Source organism: Manis javanica, chromosome 4 (genome assembly GCF_040802235.1).
Source record: "Manis javanica isolate MJ-LG chromosome 4, MJ_LKY, whole genome shotgun sequence".
Lineage (NCBI taxonomy): Eukaryota > Metazoa > Chordata > Mammalia > Pholidota > Manidae > Manis > Manis javanica.
The window spans coordinates 130,811,908-130,829,863 of NC_133159.1; the positions used below are offsets into that span (position 1 = coordinate 130,811,908).

Consider the following 17,956-nt stretch of genomic DNA (forward strand, 5'->3'; position numbering starts at 1 on the left):
TTTCCAGTCCTTTCTTTTCCCCTTTCTCTCTTCCTCTCTCCTGGAGTAGCCAGACTTCCAGTATAATCTCAAATAGTGCTGCCAATAGCAGACACCCTTGTCTTTTTCCTAGTTTGATTGGGAAGGAAGCTAAAATTTCATCAAGGATAGTATTTACTGGAAGTTTTTGGTATGTAATGTTATTAGGTTGTGGAAATTACATTCTATTTGTATATTGGTAGGGGTTTCTTCTTTTTTGGAGTCACAAATGAGTGTCGAAATTTACTGACTGCTTTTTGCTCATCTTTTGATAGGCTCATAATACTTTCTTTTTAATCTGCTAATATGTTGAATTATACCAACAGATTTTCTAATCTTGAGCTACCTTTGTATTCCTGGGATATGTTCTTTTTGGTCATATTATATTTTATATACTGCTGGAATAGATTTGTAGTTTAAGTAGATTTATAGTTTTATTAAAATAGTTTAATAAAAGTAAACTATTTTTTTTAAGATTTCTAAATCCATTTTAATGAATATATTTAAAGTATGGTTTGTTTTTTTTCCCCCACTTATTCAAGCTTTATTTCGTTCAACAAATTATGTTTAGGCTTTTTTTTTCACCATCTGTGTTTTTGTTACAAACTATTTACAAACTATCTTATCCCAATAACTTTACAAAAGTATAACTACATGCCAGTCTGGGGGTGCTCTGACGTGAGTCACTACAAACTAGCCCAGGCACAGCTTACTGCTGCTGAGATCACCTAGGAGCAGTCCCAGCCGTGGCCTCACCCATGTGGGTATGAGGGCCGTGGAGGGGAGCTGCCAAGTGTCCCCAGGGGAGTGGGCTTCAGGTTTGTGAAGATGCTCCAACAGCACGATGCTCATTCTCTGCGTAGTGTCTCCATGTACTTTTTCATCTTCTCAACTATCCAGGAGGGTAGGACAAAGGACTTCAGCTCCTCTAACTTCAGGTCCAGGCACCCTCTGTAGTCATCGCTGGCAGTGAGGTCCCGGATGTCCTCCTCGATGAGGAGGCAGGCCATCTTCCCCTCTGTGGCCCATATGTGATGCTGCTCAACCAGCCAGTGCTTGTCCTGGGGGTCAGCTGCATACTTAAAGAGGTATGGGTGCTTGATGTAGATTCTCCTTCTGGTGCCCCCCAGCCCCAGGGCCTTGTTGACTTGAGATCCCAACACAAAGGTGGTAGATTCATTCAGCTGAGCTGGCTCCCACTTGGGGCCTTCTCTGTGATTTGGTTCACAGGATTTTGGTTTCCGTACCTTGCCAGCAGCTGCCCGGTCATTTGAGATCATGTATCCAAGAGGCTGTTCCTTCCTCTTTTTGGGAATGGGGCTTTTGCGATGGGCACATTCCTCTTCTGCCTGCCTGGCACGCTTTATTCCTGGGAGCTCATGGATGGACCTGGGCATTACTTTTTCTCCATGAGGAAACAGTAGTTTAGCCTGTTCTAGGCAGCTCTGACAGGCCTCCTGGGTCAGCGGCTCTGCACCCATGTCTTCCCTTCTGGAAGAACTTCATGTACTTGTTGGAGACAGTCCAGACCTCCTCATTGATGCTAGGCTGCAAGACAGCTCGGAGGAGGTCCATGGAGATGGAAGGGCCTGTGAAACTTGTCGTAATCTGTGGGCGATGGTCCCTTCGCTGCACCTGCCGGTGCTTTATCATTACATTCCAAGGGTTCGTGAGAACCAGCTGCCCCGCTGCGCCCGCGTCTCCCAGCTCGGGGCTGCCCCACTCAGCTCTGCTGGGTCCCCGCGGCTGCTCGACGTCGCCAGTGGCCTCCATGGCGCCCCAGTCACCGCAACCACGGTCCGACTCTGCCACCGGCTGGGAAGTGGCCCCGTGACATCACAGAAGCGCTCAGCTCGCGGACATGGAAGCACAATGCGGCGCGATAAGGAGTTACCATGGGAACCAAACTGCTACATGTCGCGGGGTTCTCGGACCCCTGGAGATGTGTGTGGGGGGTGGTTGGGGCTTCCTCTCTGGACTGGTGGCACCTCGGGTGTGGATTGTGGGTTTTCAGTCAAGGATTGTTCTCCTGCTGGTCTGAGGTCAGTGGAGAAATGCAGGGCTGGATGAGGGGAACAGGTTTTCATGGGCTTGGGGAGCAGAAGGCAGTGTTTCTTATCGAGTCTCTAGACGTTCAGTCTTTGAAAAGTGTAGATTTTAATATGCCTGTTTCCCGGCACACATAATTGGACTGGGCCTCTTGAGGGAACCCAGAAACCCAATAAGTTGGGTCTGACCCAAGCCATCCAAGAATACACCCACCGGCTCTCTCCAGGTCTTGTCTCCAGGGGCCTCTTGCATCTGTGGACTTCGCCAGCCCCAGGGAACTGGGCTTCTCTCCCTAGATGGGTGATTCAGGTGTGGGCTGGGGATGCAGGGACTTAACAGCTGTGGTGTACCTCAGACTCCCCATGGCTTGGCCTTAGAAGTGAGATGTCCCTGAATAGAATTGAATCCATTTATGGGTGGTAGAGAAAGTTACTTTTACCAGGTCATAATATGGGGTAGGAAAAAGTGCATAAATTTTGCAGTTAGAAAGACAGCTCAAATCCTGTCTGATACGATGACTAAGAACATTGACTCTGGAATTGGACTGCCTGCCTTTGTTTAACTGCTTATTGTGTGACCCACGTGTCTTTCAGTGCCTCAGTTTTCCCATCTGTAGAATGGGGGATAGTACCTAACTCACAAGGTTATAGTGAGGATTAAGTGAGTTAAATCCTGTGAAGCACTTAGAACTGTGGCACAAGTAAATGCCCAAAACAATGCTATCTGTTGTTACTATTCCAACAGCCACCACTTACTAGCTTTATGACTTTGGGCATTTTTTCTCAGCCTCCTGAACTCTTTCTTACCTTTGCAAGGTTATTGTGAGGATTAAAATAATGTATCTAAAGCACATATTAGATCATCAACAAATAGTTATTATCTCCACATTCCAATATCAGCCTTGAAACAATAAAACAGCTTTGTGGCATCAAGCTCTTCAGTCCTCTTAAGGAGGTTTTTTACCTTTGGCCTTTAATGTCCTCTGCCTTTCCCCCCTCCCCCTACCCTTATCCCTCCCTTCCCACTCATCCTCCCCAGTCCCTTTTCCTTTGGTAACTGTTAGTCCATTCTTGGGTTCTGTGATTCTGCTGCTGTTTTGTTCCTTCAGTTTTTTTTCTTCTTATATTCCACATATGAGTGAAATCATTTGGTACTTGTCTTTCGCTGCCTGGCTTATTTCACTGAGCATAATACCCTCTAGCTCCATCCATGTTGTTGCAAATGGTAGGATTTGTTTTCTCATGGCTGAATAATATTCCATTGTGTATATGTACCACATCTTCTTTATCCATTCATCTATTGATGGACACTTAGGTTGCTGCCATTTCTTGGCTACTGTAAATAGTACTGCGATAAACATAGGGGTGCATCTGTCTTTTTCAAACTGGGCTGCTGCATTTTTAGGGTAAATTCCTAGAAGTGGAATTCCTGGGTCAAATGGTATTTCTATTTTAAGCGTTTTGAGGAACCTCCATACTGCTTTCCACAATGGTTGAACTAATTTACATTCCCACCAGCAGTGTAGGAGGGTTCCCCTTTCTCCACAACCTCACCAACATTTGTTGTGGTTGGTCTTTTGGATGGTGGCGATCCTTACTGGTGTGAGGTGATATCTCATTGTGGTTTTAATTTGCATTTCTCTGATGACAAGCAATGTGGATCATCTTTTCATGTGTCTGTTGGCCATCCGAATTTCTTCTTTGGAGAACTGTCTGTTCAGCTCCTCTGCCCATTTTTTAATTGGATTGTTCACTTTTTGTTTGTTGAGGTGCATGAGCTCATTATATATTTTGGATGTCAACCCTTTATCAGATATGTCATTTATGAATATATTCTCCCATACTGTAGGGTACCTTTTTGTTTTATTGATGGTGTCCTTTGCTGTACAGAAGCTTTTCAGCTTTATGTAGTCCCACTTGTTCATTTTTGCTTTTGTTTCCCTTGCCTGGGGAGATATGTTCATGAAGAAGTTGCTCATGTTTATGTCCAAGAGATTTTTGCCTATGTTTTTTTCTAAGAGTTTTATGGTTTCATGACTTACATTCAGGTCTTTGATCCATTTCAAATTTACTTTTGTTAGACAATGATCCAGTTTCATTCTCTTACATGTAGCTGTCCAGTTTTGCCAGCACCATCTGTTGAAGAGACTGTCATTTCACCATTGTATGTCCATGGCTCCTTTATCATATATTAATTGACCATATATATTTGGGTTAATATCTGGGGTCTCTATTCTGTTCCACTGATCTGTGGCTCTGTTCTTGTGCCAGTACCAAACTGTCTTGATTACTGTGGCTTTGTAGTAGAGCTTGAAGTTGGGGAGTGAGATCTCCCCCGCTTTATTCTTCCTTCTCAGGATTGCTTTGGCTATTCAGGGTCTTTGGTGTTTCCATATGAATTTTTGAACTATTTGTTCTAGTTCATTGAAGAATGTTGTTGGTAATTTGATAGGGATTGCATCAAATCTGTATATTGCTTTGGGCAGGATAGCCATTTTGACGATATTAATTCTTCCTAGCCAAGAGCATTGGATGAGTTTTCATTTGTTAGTGTCCCCTTTAATTTCTCTTAAGAGTGACTTGTAGTTTTCAGGGTATAGGTCTTTCACTTCTTTGGTTAGTTTTATTCCTAGGTATTTTATTCTTTTTGATGCAATTGTGAATGAAATTGTTTTCCTGATTTCTCTTTCTATTAGTTCATTGTTAATGTATAGGAAAGTCACCGATTTCTGTGTGTTAATTTTGTATCCTGCAACTTTGCTGTATTCCGATATCAGTTCTAGTAGTTTTGGAGTGGAGTCTTTAGCATTTTTTATGTACAATATCATGTCATCTGCAAATAGTGACAGTTTAACTTCTTCTTTACCAATCTGGATTCCTTGTATTTCTTTGTTTTGTCTAATTGTTGTGGCAAGGACCTCCAGTACTATGTTGAATAACAGTGGGGAGAGTGGGCATCCCTGTCTTGTTCCCGATCTTGAGGAAAAGCCTTCAGCTTTTCACTGTTCAGTATGATGTTGGTGGTAGGTTTATCATATATGGCATTTATTATGTTGAGGTACCTGCCCTCTATACCCATTTTGTTGGGAGTTTTTATTATGAATGGATGTTGAATTTTGTCGAATGCTTTTTCAGCATCTATGGAGATGATCCTGTGGTTTTTGTCCTTCTTTTTGTTTATGTGGTGGATGACGTTGATGAATTTTCAGATGTTTTACCATCCTTGCATCCCTGGGGTGAATCCCACTTGGTCATGGTATATGATCCTTTTGATGTGTTTTTGAATTCGGTTTGCTAATATTTGTTGAGTATTTTTGCATCTACTTTCATCAGGGATATTGGTCTGTAATTTTCTTTTTTGGTGGGATCTTTGCCTGGTTTTGGTATTAGGGTGATGTTGGCTTCATAGAATGAGTTTGGGAGTATTCCCTCCTCTTCTATTTTTTGGAAAACTTTAAGGAAAATCGGTATTATATCTTCTCTGTATGTCTGATAAAATTCCGAGGTAAATCCATCTGGCCCGGGGGTTTTGTTCTTGGGTAGTATATTGATGACCATTTCAATTTCTTTGCTGGTAATTGGTTTGTTTAGATTTTGTGTTTCTTCCTTGGTCAGTCTTGGAAGGTTGTATTTTTCTAGGAAGCAGTCCATTTCTTCTAGGTTTTCCAGCTTCTTAGCATATAGGTTTTTGTAGTATTCTCTAATAATTCTTTGTATTTCTGTTGGGTCCATCGTGATGTTTCCTTTCTCATTTCTGATTCTGTTGATGTGTGTTGATTCTCTTTTTTCTCTTAAAAAGTCTGGCTAGAGGCTTATCTATTTTGTTTATTTTCTCAAAGAACCAGCTCTTGGTTTCATTGATTTTTTTCTATTGTTTTATTCTTCTCAATTTTGTTTATTTCTTCTCTGGTCTTTATTATGTCCCTCCTTCTGCTGACTTTAGGCCTCATTTGTTCTTCTTTTTCTAATTTTGATAATTGTGACGTTGGACTATTCATTTGGGTTTGTTCTTCCTTCTTTAAATATGCCTGGATTGCTATATACTTTCCTCTTAAGACTGCTTTCCCTGTGTCCCACAGAAGTTGGGGCTTTGTGTTGTTGTTGTCGTCATTTATATCCATATATCATTGGATCTCCATTTTAATTTGGTCGTTGATCCATTGACTATTTAGGAGCATGTTGTTAAGCCTCCATGTGTTTGTGAGCCTTTTTGCTTTCTTTGTACAATTTATTTGTAGTTTTATACCTTTGTGGTCTGAAAAGTTGGTTGGTAGGATTTCAATCTTTTTGAATTTGCTGAGTCTCTTTTTGTGGCCTAGTATGTGGTCTATTCTGGAGAATGTTCCATGTGCACTTGAGAAGAATATGTATCCCGTTACATTTGGATGTAGAGTTCTATAGATGTCTATTAGGTCCATCTGTTCTAGGGTGTTGTTCAGTGCCTCTGTGTCCTTACTTATTTTCTGTCTGGTGGATCTGTCCTTTGGAGTGAATAGTGTGTTGACATCTCCTAAAATGAATGCATTGCATTCTATTTCCTCCTTTAATTCTGTTAGTATTAGATTCACATATGCTGGTGCTCCTGTGTTGGGTGCATATATATTTATAATGGTTATATCCTCTTGTTGGACTGAGCCCTTTATCATTATGTAATGTCCTTCTTTATCTTTGTTACTTTCTTTGTTTTGAAGTTTATTTTGTCTGATACTAGTACTGCAACACCTGCTTTTTTCTCCCTATTGTTTGCATGAAATATCTTTTTTTCCATTGCTTGACTTTTAGTCTGTGCATGTCTTTGGGTTTGAAGTGAGTCTCTTGTAAACAGCATATAGATGGCTCTTGTTTTTTTATCCATTCAGTGACTCTGTGTCTTTTGATTGGTGCATTCAGTCCATTTACATTTAGGGTGATTATAGATAGGTATGTACTTATTGCCATTTCAGGCTTTAGATTCATGGTTACCAAAGGTTCCAGGTTACTTTCCTTACTATCTAAGAGTCTAACTTAACTCAGTTAGTATGCTGTTACAAATACAATCTAAAGGTTCTTTTCTACTTTTCCTCCTTCATTCTTTATATATTAGGTATCAAATTCTGTACTTTTTGTCTATCCCTTGAATGATTTGGGTATAGTCAATTTAATTTTGCATTTGCCTCGCAATCAGCTGCTCCACCCTCCCTACCGTGGTTTTACTACCTCTGGTGACAGCTATCCAACCATAGGAACACTTACATCTATAGCATTCCCTCCAAAATAGACTGCAGAGATGGTTTGTGGGAGGTAAATTCTCTCAGCTTTTGCTTATCTGGAAATTGTTTAATTCCTCCTTCATATTTAAATGATAATCTTGCTGGGTAAAGTAATCTTGGTTCCAGGCCCTTCGCTTCATGGGATTAAATACATCATGCCACTCCCTTCTGGCCTGTAAGGTTTCTGCTGAGAAGTATGATGTTAGCCTGATGGGCTTTCCTTTGTATGTGATCTTATTTCCCTCTCTGGCTGCTTTTAACAGTCTGTCCTTATCCTTGATCTTTCCCATTTTAATTACTATATGTCTTGGTGTTGTCTTCCTTGGGTCCCTTGTGTTGGGAGATCTGTGGATCTTCATGGCCTGAGAGACTATCTCCTTCCCCAGATTGGGGAAGTTTTCAGCAACTACCTCCTCAAAGACACTTTCTATCCCTTTCTCTCTATATTCTTCTTCTTTTGGTATCCCTATAATGTGAATATTGTCCTGCTTGGATTGGTCACACAGTTCTCTCAATATTCTTTCATTTTTAGAGATCCTTTTTTCTCTCTGTGCCTCAGCTTCTTTATATTCCTCTTCTCTATCTTCTCTAGTTTCTATTTCATTTATTGTCTCCTCCACCATATCCAACCTGCTTTTAATACCCTCTATCATGCTCTTCAACAATTGGATCTCTGACCTGAATTCATTCCTGAGTTCTTGGATGTCTTTCCGTACCTCCATTAGAAAGTTGATGATTTTTATTTTGAACTCCCTTTCAGGAAGAGTCACGAGGTCCATATCATTTAAATCTTTCTCAGGAGTTGTATTAATAATTTTACTCTGGACAAGGTTCCTTTGGCATTTCATGTTTGTATATGGCGCCCTCTAGTGTCCAGAAGCTCTATTCTGGAGCTGCTCAGCCCCTGAAGCAATGTCGGGGGTTGCAAGGGAGCGGTACTGGTGCCTGGGGGTAGGAAAGAGCTGTTTCCTGCCTCCTGGCTGCTGTGCCTGTCTCCACTGCCTGAACGGCCGGTCACACAGGTGTAAGTTTTTGTCCCAGAGCAGCTGGGTATGGCTCCCTGCTTTCCACAAGTGGCTGGAATCCCAGTCTCCCCAGGAACTCTGCCTGTATTAACTTTCCAACGCAGTAGTCATGCGAGTCTCATGAAAGCACCATGAAATGTATGTTTGTGCCCCCAGTGCCGATCACCAGAGCTAGGTATTCAGCAGTCCCAGGCCTTCCACTCCCTCCCTGCTGTTTCTCTTCCTCCCGTAGGTGAGCTGGGGTGGGGGAAGGGCTCAGGTCCAGTGAAACCACAGCTCTGGTATATTACCCCATTCGGTGAGGTCTGCTCTTTTCTCCAGGTGTGTGCAGTCTGAGCTGTCCTCTTTCCTGCTGCTCTCTCAGGATTAGTTGTGCCTATTACATTTTTTAATTGTATCCAGTTTTAGGAGGAAGCCTCTGTCTCTCCTCTCATGCGCCGTCTTTAATCTCCTGGTTTTCTTTTTAATACTCTTCTTGTCCAGCTTTGGTAGCAAGATCACACCAGCCTTATGAGGTCAATTCCCCACCTAAACCCCAGTTCTCTGAAACAGCTTGTGTAAAGAGGAATTACCTGTCTCTTGTGAGTTTTCTGAACCTCGCTTCTGTAATTAGATTTGATGCCTTCGGGAGGGGAAGATTTTTGACTACCTATTATATATTTAAAACCTTTTAGTTTATTCAAGTTTTCTATTTATTTTTCAACCAGTTTTCATAATTTATGTTTTTATAGAAAATCGTCCACCTTCATTGTTTTAATGTTCATTTTTTTATGATTTCAGATTTTTATTGCATCATTTTTCTGGTTTGAATTTGTCTATTTTTTTAATCTTTCCAAGAGTGAAGTAAGTTTTGGCTTAATCATCTCTGATGCTTTCTCCATTACATTGATTTTTGCTGTCATCTTTATTATTTCCTTTATTCTATCCTGATTTTCTTTTCTTAGCTTCTTGAGTGAGAGAAGGAACTCACTCACTTTTAATCTTTCTTGGTTTTTATTAAGTATATTGAAGGCTAGATTTTTCCAGTAGGTACTACTGTAATCATGTCTCACAAAATTTACATGAAGTATAGTCATTGTCATTTGCTTCTAAATATTTCATAAATTTCTATTATGAATCTCTTTTTAATCCATGTTATTCAGAAGCATGTTTTTCTTTTCCAAATGCATTTTAAAATGACTTTTATTGTTGAATTCTAATATAATCACATTGGTGGGAGAACATAGTCTGTGTGACGTGGATTCTTTCCACTTTATCGATACTATATGATGTAGTTGATAGTCCATTTTTATAATATGCTTTGTGTGCCTGAAAGGTGTTAATATTCCATGGTTATTGTGAACAGGTTTCAAGATTTATGTATTAAATTAATTTCATAAATATGTGGTTCAAATAATCTATGTCCTTACTACTTGATCTATTTGGTACTGGGGAGGTGCACTAAATTCCTCTTTTGTGATTGGGTATTTGTCAATATCTTCTGGTAACTCTTCTAGTTTTTGCTTTCTACCTTTTGAGACAGGGTATTTAGATGCACAGAGGTTTGTGATTGTCCTAAAAGTTCTGTTTGGAGTGTGTTTTATTTTTATTATTATTTTTGTCCCTCTTTTTTTCTCTTGTTGCTTTTTCCCTGACATTTTGTCTCATATTGTATTTCTATACCAGCTTTCTTTTAATATTTACCTGGTAGGTAAGCTTTTTCTTGTTCCTGTATTTCAGATTTTTTCTGTCACTTGTAAGCAACATATAGTTGGATTTAAATAAATCCAACCTGATGGTTTGTTCTTGAACAGATGTGTTTGAGCTGTGAACATTTATTTTTGGTGATTACTAGTGTGTTATGCCTATCATCTTATTGTGTGTCTTTCTTTATTTCTCTTTTTCTAATTCTTAAGCTGTTGCTAGATTGATAATCCCCCCCCATTTCTTCCTACTCCTGCTGACTCAGAAGCTATAGATGTATTACCATTCTTTTAACAATGACTTTTCTATTTTCAGCCTTGTTATTTACTATTAATTTTTCTAATAAAGTCAAAGTTTATGCATTATTTCTATTCTCCTTCAGATAAGACATTTGCACATTTTACTCATGGAACTCCTGCATCTTTTGGTCTAGACATTATTATTACTACTCATTTCCCTGAGTTTTGCTCTGAGTGATGATACCAAGCAGCATCATCCAATGTACTTATTCTCTCTTTGACTGTATCCTTTAGGATTTGTCCCTTCTTTCAAAAAATTTTAAGTCAAGTGCCTATTTGGTACGTAGTACTTCTAACAGATTCTTCTTTTAAGAATACCCCTGAGTTAGTTTCATTTCTGCTTGTTTTGGTTTTACAATTTCTTACTGCTATTCTTTATGGTATTTCATTCCTTATCCATTATGGATCCTAAATAATCAGAACTGGTATTTTCTCATCACTTTATTGTCCTCTGTTGGTCTGGGTGAGTCAGCTTCCTGGGTATTGGTTTTGTGAGCCTTGGACTTTCTTACATGTCATGGAATTTAGCTTTGTGGAATTACTCCATGGAATTACTCCAGCCCAGTCCCTGAGGCTCCACCCCAGAGCCTGATCCATTTGGGTAGCTTAGGCTCCAGTTCTTTGAGGAGGTGGAGAAGGATGCAGACCCAAGAGCTTGGCTGGTTTGCCCATGTCCTGGCTGGATGGCTGCACAGCCCTTCCCCTGCCTTCCTAATCACAGAGCCTCATGTACAAACCCCGACCCTGGGCTGGGGGATGCTGCAGTTTGTTTTTAACTTCTCTCCCTGTCAGGGAAACCCCCATGCCAGCCCCAGTGAGTCTGGGTCAGAATCCCTACCTCATGCGTGGTATTTTAAGTCCTTTTTACCCCATGGGATCAAGGTTCAAGCCCCCTCTGCCTGCCTCTTGGCTCCAATCCCAGCACACCTGCAGCTCAGCCAGCCTTTCCCCTTTGTTTTTTTTCTACTATACTGAGTCTGGAAAGATACTTATTTTGCTTTGAAACGCCATGTGTTGGGACCAGAGGGAAAGCCCACAGTATGAACTTACACTACCAGCTTGGCTTGAGGCTCTTTCAGTGTTTAAACCATTTTTAGGTTTTTATAAAATATTATTATTACTTGCAACCTAAAACATCTTGATAGAAACACCTGTGTCATAAGATTGTTTTAAGGGTTAAGTGGGATCTGCCAGTGTAAACACTCTGCACGGTGTCCACTGCAGAGAACAATTGTTTATTGTTTATTGTCTGCTTTCCCCCCTCATGCTTCTGCCCACTCTGGGTTCAGCCCAGAAAGTGAGGATTTCTCCTGGCATCTATCTGCTCTCTGTCATATGCCCTTCCTTTGTCAAACACACTGGATTCTCTTGATGTCTCCTCTATTCTCCATAATAAGATTTTTCATGTTTGCGATGTTTTATTTTTTCCCCCAACCTCTAAATGATAGTTTGGAAGGCCGCTGGACTAAAAGCCCCCGGTCACTGGTGTAAACCCCACCCACGCTATTGGCAGGACCGTGGAAAAATCAGTGAACTCTAAGCCCCACTTCTCTCAGAGCCAAATGGGGATGATGATGGTTTGCAACACTTTACAAGATCATTTGGAGAATTGCCTGAGATAATGGAGGTGAAGCTCTTTGCAAAGTGTGAAATGCTATGTAAATTGGAAGAAAAATAATTATGTTCCCATTTGTTAAACATTGCATTATATTATTTACCTCTCACAACAACAAGGCTGCACAGAAGAGCTATTTTTATTCTTATTTTAAAGAGGCTTAGAGAAGAATAGTGACTTGATGAAGCAATTATACATATTTTCAATGTATTATACAAGTAAGATTTTAGAATTCCTCTCCCAAACAATTGCAGAGACCATGCGGAGAGGGTGTGAGGGATTCCAGTGGCTGCTTGCTTGCATTCAAGGTCTGGGATGGATGGAGACGGTTTCTCTTTGGAGAGGGTCCTTATTGCTCTGGAGATGTGGGGACAGATGGCCTGTGGTTGAGGAGGTGATTACAGTGGCTGCCTCTGAATGAGGTTGCTGGCACGTGCTCGTTCTGTTTCCCCCGGGATTGCTATGGAAACCTAGACCCAGTCTTTCTCTGTGATAGGCCTTTCCTGAGTGTTTTTCCTCCTGGCCTCAAAGCTTACAAATCATTCTTCCTGCTTGGAAATCAGGTGATTCTCCAGGGCCCGGTCTGGGCAGGGTGACTGACAAGTCAATTTAGTGAAACAATTGCTTAGGCTGATTTTTCCAATGAACTGAGCTCCTTGTTTTGGCTCCTGGCAAATGGGGTTTGAAATGAGGCTGGGAACTGGAACGGGGAGATCAGGAAGGCCAGGCAGAGGGCCCCAAATGAGACTTCTCTTCTAGGAGGGGCTGAGAAGCACAGATGAGAACCTGAAACCCCCAGGACTGAAGCAGGGAGCTCAAGGATGGGGTGGGTGGCGGTGGCATCATCCCCATTATCAGGACGAATCATGGAGGTCGGGGAGCTGAGCATCTTTACCCAAAGCCACATGGCGTCAGTGGTAGAACTGGGACCCTACCTGGGGCTCGGTGCTGAGCAAGTGCTCTTTCCCTGTTTAAGCTGAGGGAGAAGTGAAAGTGGCCTTTGCCCATTTGTGGTGTTTTTCCCAGCATGTGATGAGGGAGGGGAAGTGGTGAACATTTGAAGGACTGCAGTTGATGTTGCCTGGAGGACTGAGAGTGATTTTTTTTTTTGTCAAGAGAACTCGTGACAATTCTGTGTATGACTGGACCCAGGGCTTTGGGCAGTCTCCTCTGTGCAACCTCTGCGAAGGACCCTCTGCAGCCTCAGCTTGGCCATCTGACTGATGGGGAACTTGACTCCTTGACAGGTGCAGCTGAGGCAGAGAGGAGAAAGCATCTTTCTTGAGGCTGGAAGGCCTGGGTTTTCCATCTCATTCCTCGCACTTACTAGCTGGGTGGCCTTGTGTTGGTGACCTGGCCTGTCTGAGCTTCAGCTGCCCTGTGTGAGCCATGTGGACTACAGTCATCTCTCTGCTTATCAGAGCTGTTGTGAGGATTTAATAAGACTGGAAGCATGGACGTGCTTGGCAAGCCCGTAGGGCTGTACCAGTGTCCATAGAAGAGCTTTGAGGCTCTGATGTCCCTGAGTCCCCATGCAGTGGGGGACCCTCTTCTGCCCTTGCATGGCTGCCCTTCCATGGCTGGGGACCTGGGGCTGTGGAGGGTGGCGCAGGCTCAGGGTTTGCAGCCATCTGCTGGCCGTGTTGGTGATTTTTCCTTAAAGGAGGCCTCTGGCCCATGGGGTCAGCCAGGGTGTAGGGAAGAGGACACGCGCGGGTCTATGCTTGTGTGTGGTGATGTCTTCTCCATTAGCACTCTCATCCGCTGAGTGGCAGGGCAGCTGAGCTGCTGTGAACGGAGGACCCGGTAGCCTGTGGTATCCGAGAGAAGGAACTAAAAGGCAACTTGACTTTTTTCAAGGCTGTGGCCAAGGTCCTCTGTTTTCAGAGTCAGATAGCGCCTCAGGTAACAGCTGCTTGTGTACAGGACTAGGTGGTAATGACAATGGCCACTTTTGGAAACAAACAGTCCCATCGCCACCCATTGTGGGCAAAAGTGGGAAACAGGATGTGGACACAGTGCCTACCCTTGCCTTCTCCCCCAGCAACACTGCCATCCTGGGTGGCGGCCCTGTGAGACCCTCCTCTCCCGAAGCTTGGCCAGCAGACCTGGCTTGTCAGCTTGCCTGGAGCCCAGGGACCAGGACCGAGCCTGACTTGAGGCTGGAGATGTCCCATGGTTCCAGCCTCCCTCTCTGGGCTCAGCACAGGGTCCTGCTGTCAGCTTATCAGATCTTGATGCTGGGGTGGAGTTATGCTAACCAGACCTGGGCCTCCATCCCAAGCTCCAGCCGCCCCCATCTGCCATCAGTTCCCATCAGTGACAGCTTGGGGCCATTCCTGGCTCTGCTTCTTCTGGTCACCTTTGGGACCTGCGACCGTGTGCAGGCTGAAACCCTCCTTGCCCTTGCTGGCTGCCTCCTCTCAGGGGCCGTAACCCATCCTTGGACCCCAGTCCCATAATGGGGCCTGTAGGCTCAGGGACCAGAAACAAAGTCATGTGAACTGAGGGTCTGTTTTCCCTTCCTAGCCCTTTACACTTCACAACACACTGATAAGATTAGCTCTAATTATTCCCATTTTACAGAAGAGGAAACTGAGGCTTAGAAAGGCTAAATGACTTACCCAAGGGAACATGGATGGTGGAGATAAGATTTCAAGCCACAGTCGTGGGGCTCCAAGGGCCAGGCTGGGCCCTGGTGTAGTCACAGACCTGCCCCTGTCTCCTGCGGCCTTGTCACCAGCGGATACAGTTCTTGTCCTGAATATCTTCCTTTAGTGCTGTCTACTTGCATGCTTGTGTATGCGTGTGCATGTGGGTCTACATGAAGGCGTTCCAGTGCAGGTGTGTTTGCAAGTGTCACAGCGGAAGGGGCAGTAGACCCCAGCCCGCAGGCAGGTCCCACGTGCATTGCTGCCTGAGGAGAGCCCCTCTGCAAAATGTCAGGTCGGCATCCTTCCCACCCCCGAGCCACTTACCAGATTGGATTAACTAGAGCCCATTAAACAAATGAACCTCCCAGCCTTGATTTACTGGAAGAAAATAAGAGATGTTTGCCTTTCTGGGAAGGTATTCCTCTTAGTGTGCTAACGTGCAAAGACTCCTTCCTGCAAGCTTTCTGTGTAACCTCTGTGTTAGGCCAGGGGACTCTGCTACTGAGAATCTCAGAACCAAGCATCAGCGCGGAAGAGGGCCTGGGAGTTCATTCAACCCAGAGAGAGTCAAGGATTTGAATAGGCAACACCACCTATCAGGAGATGAATGGGCGCCAAGAGCCTGGACCCTGAGTCCAGAGAACCAGGAATCAGAGGATGCTCAGAAGTTGAGACTGTCAGAAGCAATAACAATTGACATCAACAGGTGACAGGACCTGGGGCGCTGCCCCTCCCCCATCCCACACACACCCAGGAGCTCAAGGTGGGGCCACTTGGCCAACGGCCCAGATACATGAGCTGAACCCCATGACTAGGGCAGCATGTGCGTAGAGTGGTCAGAGATCAAATTGTGGATTCAGACGGAGCTAGTCATCGATCTGTTCAGGACTTCTGACCTCCAGAACTGTAAAATAATACATTTGTGTGGTTTTAAGCCATAAGTTTGTGGTAATTTGTTACAGCAGCAATAGGAAACTCATGTAGGAGTCAGGAAGGCCCAGGCATGGGGCAGGTGGACGCCTGGCTCTCCGTGTTCCTTGAGACATGTGAGGTGACAGAGCTGGCAGCGGGGAGGGCTGCCACATGGGGCTGGGGCCAGGACAAGGCTAGGCAGCCTTGGAGGACAGAGTTTCACGGATGCTGGGATCCTAGGCACAAAGACAGGCACTTGTATATTAGGGATGAAGATTGACACTTGGGGTTGGGGGAAAAAAAACAAGGAAAGGCCAGTTCTAACTAGTTACCTTGGTGCTGAGCCATGTAAATGAGCCATAAAATATATAAATATATATGTATTTATTTAATAAAATGTATTTATTTATTTATTTATTTGTTATGAAGCATTGGTTCATGTGCATCCGGAGGCGGAGAAGCCCTACCATCTGCTGTCTATCTGCAAGTTGGAGGCCCAGGAGAGCCAGTGGGTAGTTCAGCCCAACTGTGAAGGCCTGAGAATCAGGGGAGCTGATGGTGGGAATCCCAGCCCGAGGGCCAGAGGAGATGCAATGAGATGCCCCAGCTCAAGCAAGTGAGTCAGGAAAGGGGGTGAATTCCTCTTTCTTCTGCCTTTTGTTCTTCTCAGGTTCCCAACAGGTGGGACGAGGCCCACCCACAGCAGAGAGGGCAGTCTGCATTGCTGAGTCCACTGGCTCAAACACACATCTCACCTGGAAACAACCTCCCAGACACACTCAGGAATGATGTTTAATCTGGGCGCCCCATGGCCAGTCAGGAGAACACATACAGCTCACCGTCACAGAGGACTTGGTTAGATAGGAAGTCACAGATGGGGCTGCAGCTTAATCCAGCCCATAGATACTCTTGATCCATACTTGGTTTTTAAGAACATTTGGATCAACCTTTAAAAATCATTACATTGCATACACAGATCTGATGTTCTAACTTAACCTTAAACCTTGAGGTGGTCCGGCTATGCTGGACCCGCACTCTTGTTTAATTCTGGCTGGAGGTGGGACATTTCCAGGGGAGGCAGGCCCTACGGTCATGGCAGTGGGGCGCTGTCATCCAAAAGCCAGTGTAGGCTTTTCAGACGGAGGTTGGAGGAACCCCCAGAGAAGTATCTGAGTCACACAGGCCCCTTCTGGTGCTTGGGCTTCAGATACAGCTTGACAAGTGCCGAGTGCAGCGGGACTCTCAGCCGCATTGATCCGGACACTAAACCCCTATTAATGTAGTCAGAGAAGGCAATTGCTTTCTTGGCAGCCACTTGCGGTTGACGGTTCACACAGACTTGCGATGGAGACACCCAGACAGCTCCGCGGGAGCAGCTGCAAACCTGAGACTTCCATGCCTTCTTTCCAAACCTGCCAGCAGCTTTGCTCTTGGACCCTGTGGCGAGGGCTGTAGACTGTAGAGTCAGCTGCCCATCAGTGCTGGCCCTCTGACTGTGGACCTGACCCACACACCAAAGGGCAGCAGGATCCCAGTTGGCGAGCGGGAAGCATGCTGCCTGTCCCCAGCTCCATTTCGTCTTCCCATAGGTTCACTTCCCCAGTTCCCTGGTTCCCTTTCTGGCTTCTCCCTCCGCACATCCTAAAACCCCTTTGATGACCTAGTTTCAATGTTCTCCTAGTTCTCCCTCCTCAAACTTACTCAAATGGACATGATCCTGACCTTGGACCTATGCACTTTGGGGCTAAAAGCTACCCCTTTGCTCTTGCTTATGGGGTGTATCACTGATCAGGACCCCTCCTCAGCCCCAGCAGTGCCCTCTTCCATCGCCAAGCCCTGTCTGAATCGCTGCCCTGGCATCTCTTTCATTTGTGTATTTTTCTCCATCCGTAGCACCACTACTCCAGTCCAAGCCACCACCTTCTCTCGCTTGGTCTTTACGTGGACCTCCAGGCTTTGCTCTTTGATTCCATTCTCCAACAGCAAGCAGAGAGTTCTGCTAAGGGATGGCAGTTTGCATGCCCTGTCCTCAGGAGGTTCCACGCCCTCCACACTGGTTTCCCAGGCTGGCCCTGCCCTGCAGCCGGCCGCTCTTCTCCCTCACTTCCCTTCTCCTCCCTCTGTCTCCCCCTCCTTCCCTCAGGCAGCGTCTGCCTGCTGCTTCTCACCAGCCAGTGTGTGGAACTGGAGAAACAAGAGCCCGTCTCACATGTTGGGGAATAAATGCTGAGCTGTGACAATCCTGTCTGCTTCAGAAAGAGAGGTTTTATGTAGTTTTTGGCATTTACAAATCCTTTGTGAAAAGGTCACCCTGTTCTTGGAATCTTTCATTAATGCTGAAGACTGGCCCCAGAAATGTCATGTCTTTTTACCATGATATTTACTCAAAAAAGTATGACTAAGCACCTGAAATTCTATCAGCAGCTTGACCTCGGCCAGGCTGGGGAACAGAC

General features: G+C 44.4%; 1 long non-coding RNA gene and 1 pseudogene across 2 annotated transcripts; one reads left to right on the forward strand and one right to left on the reverse strand.

The window, feature by feature from the left end:
* Positions 1 to 550: 550 nt before the first annotated feature.
* On the reverse strand, positions 551 to 1,805 carry LOC108404753 (deoxynucleotidyltransferase terminal-interacting protein 1 pseudogene; annotated as a pseudogene).
* Positions 1,806 to 1,921: 116 nt separating this feature from the next.
* Positions 1,922 to 17,682, forward strand: LOC140848747 (uncharacterized). 2 transcript variants are annotated; one of them, XR_012129865.1, is made up of 4 exons: positions 1,922 to 2,060; positions 15,076 to 15,297; positions 15,933 to 16,119; positions 17,397 to 17,682. It is a non-coding gene; the product is annotated as an uncharacterized lncRNA (long non-coding RNA). The 2 variants fall into 2 exon arrangements; XR_012129866.1 differs by lacking the exon at positions 17,397 to 17,682 and adding an exon at positions 16,815 to 16,913.
* The last annotated feature ends 274 nt before the right edge of the window (positions 17,683 to 17,956 follow it).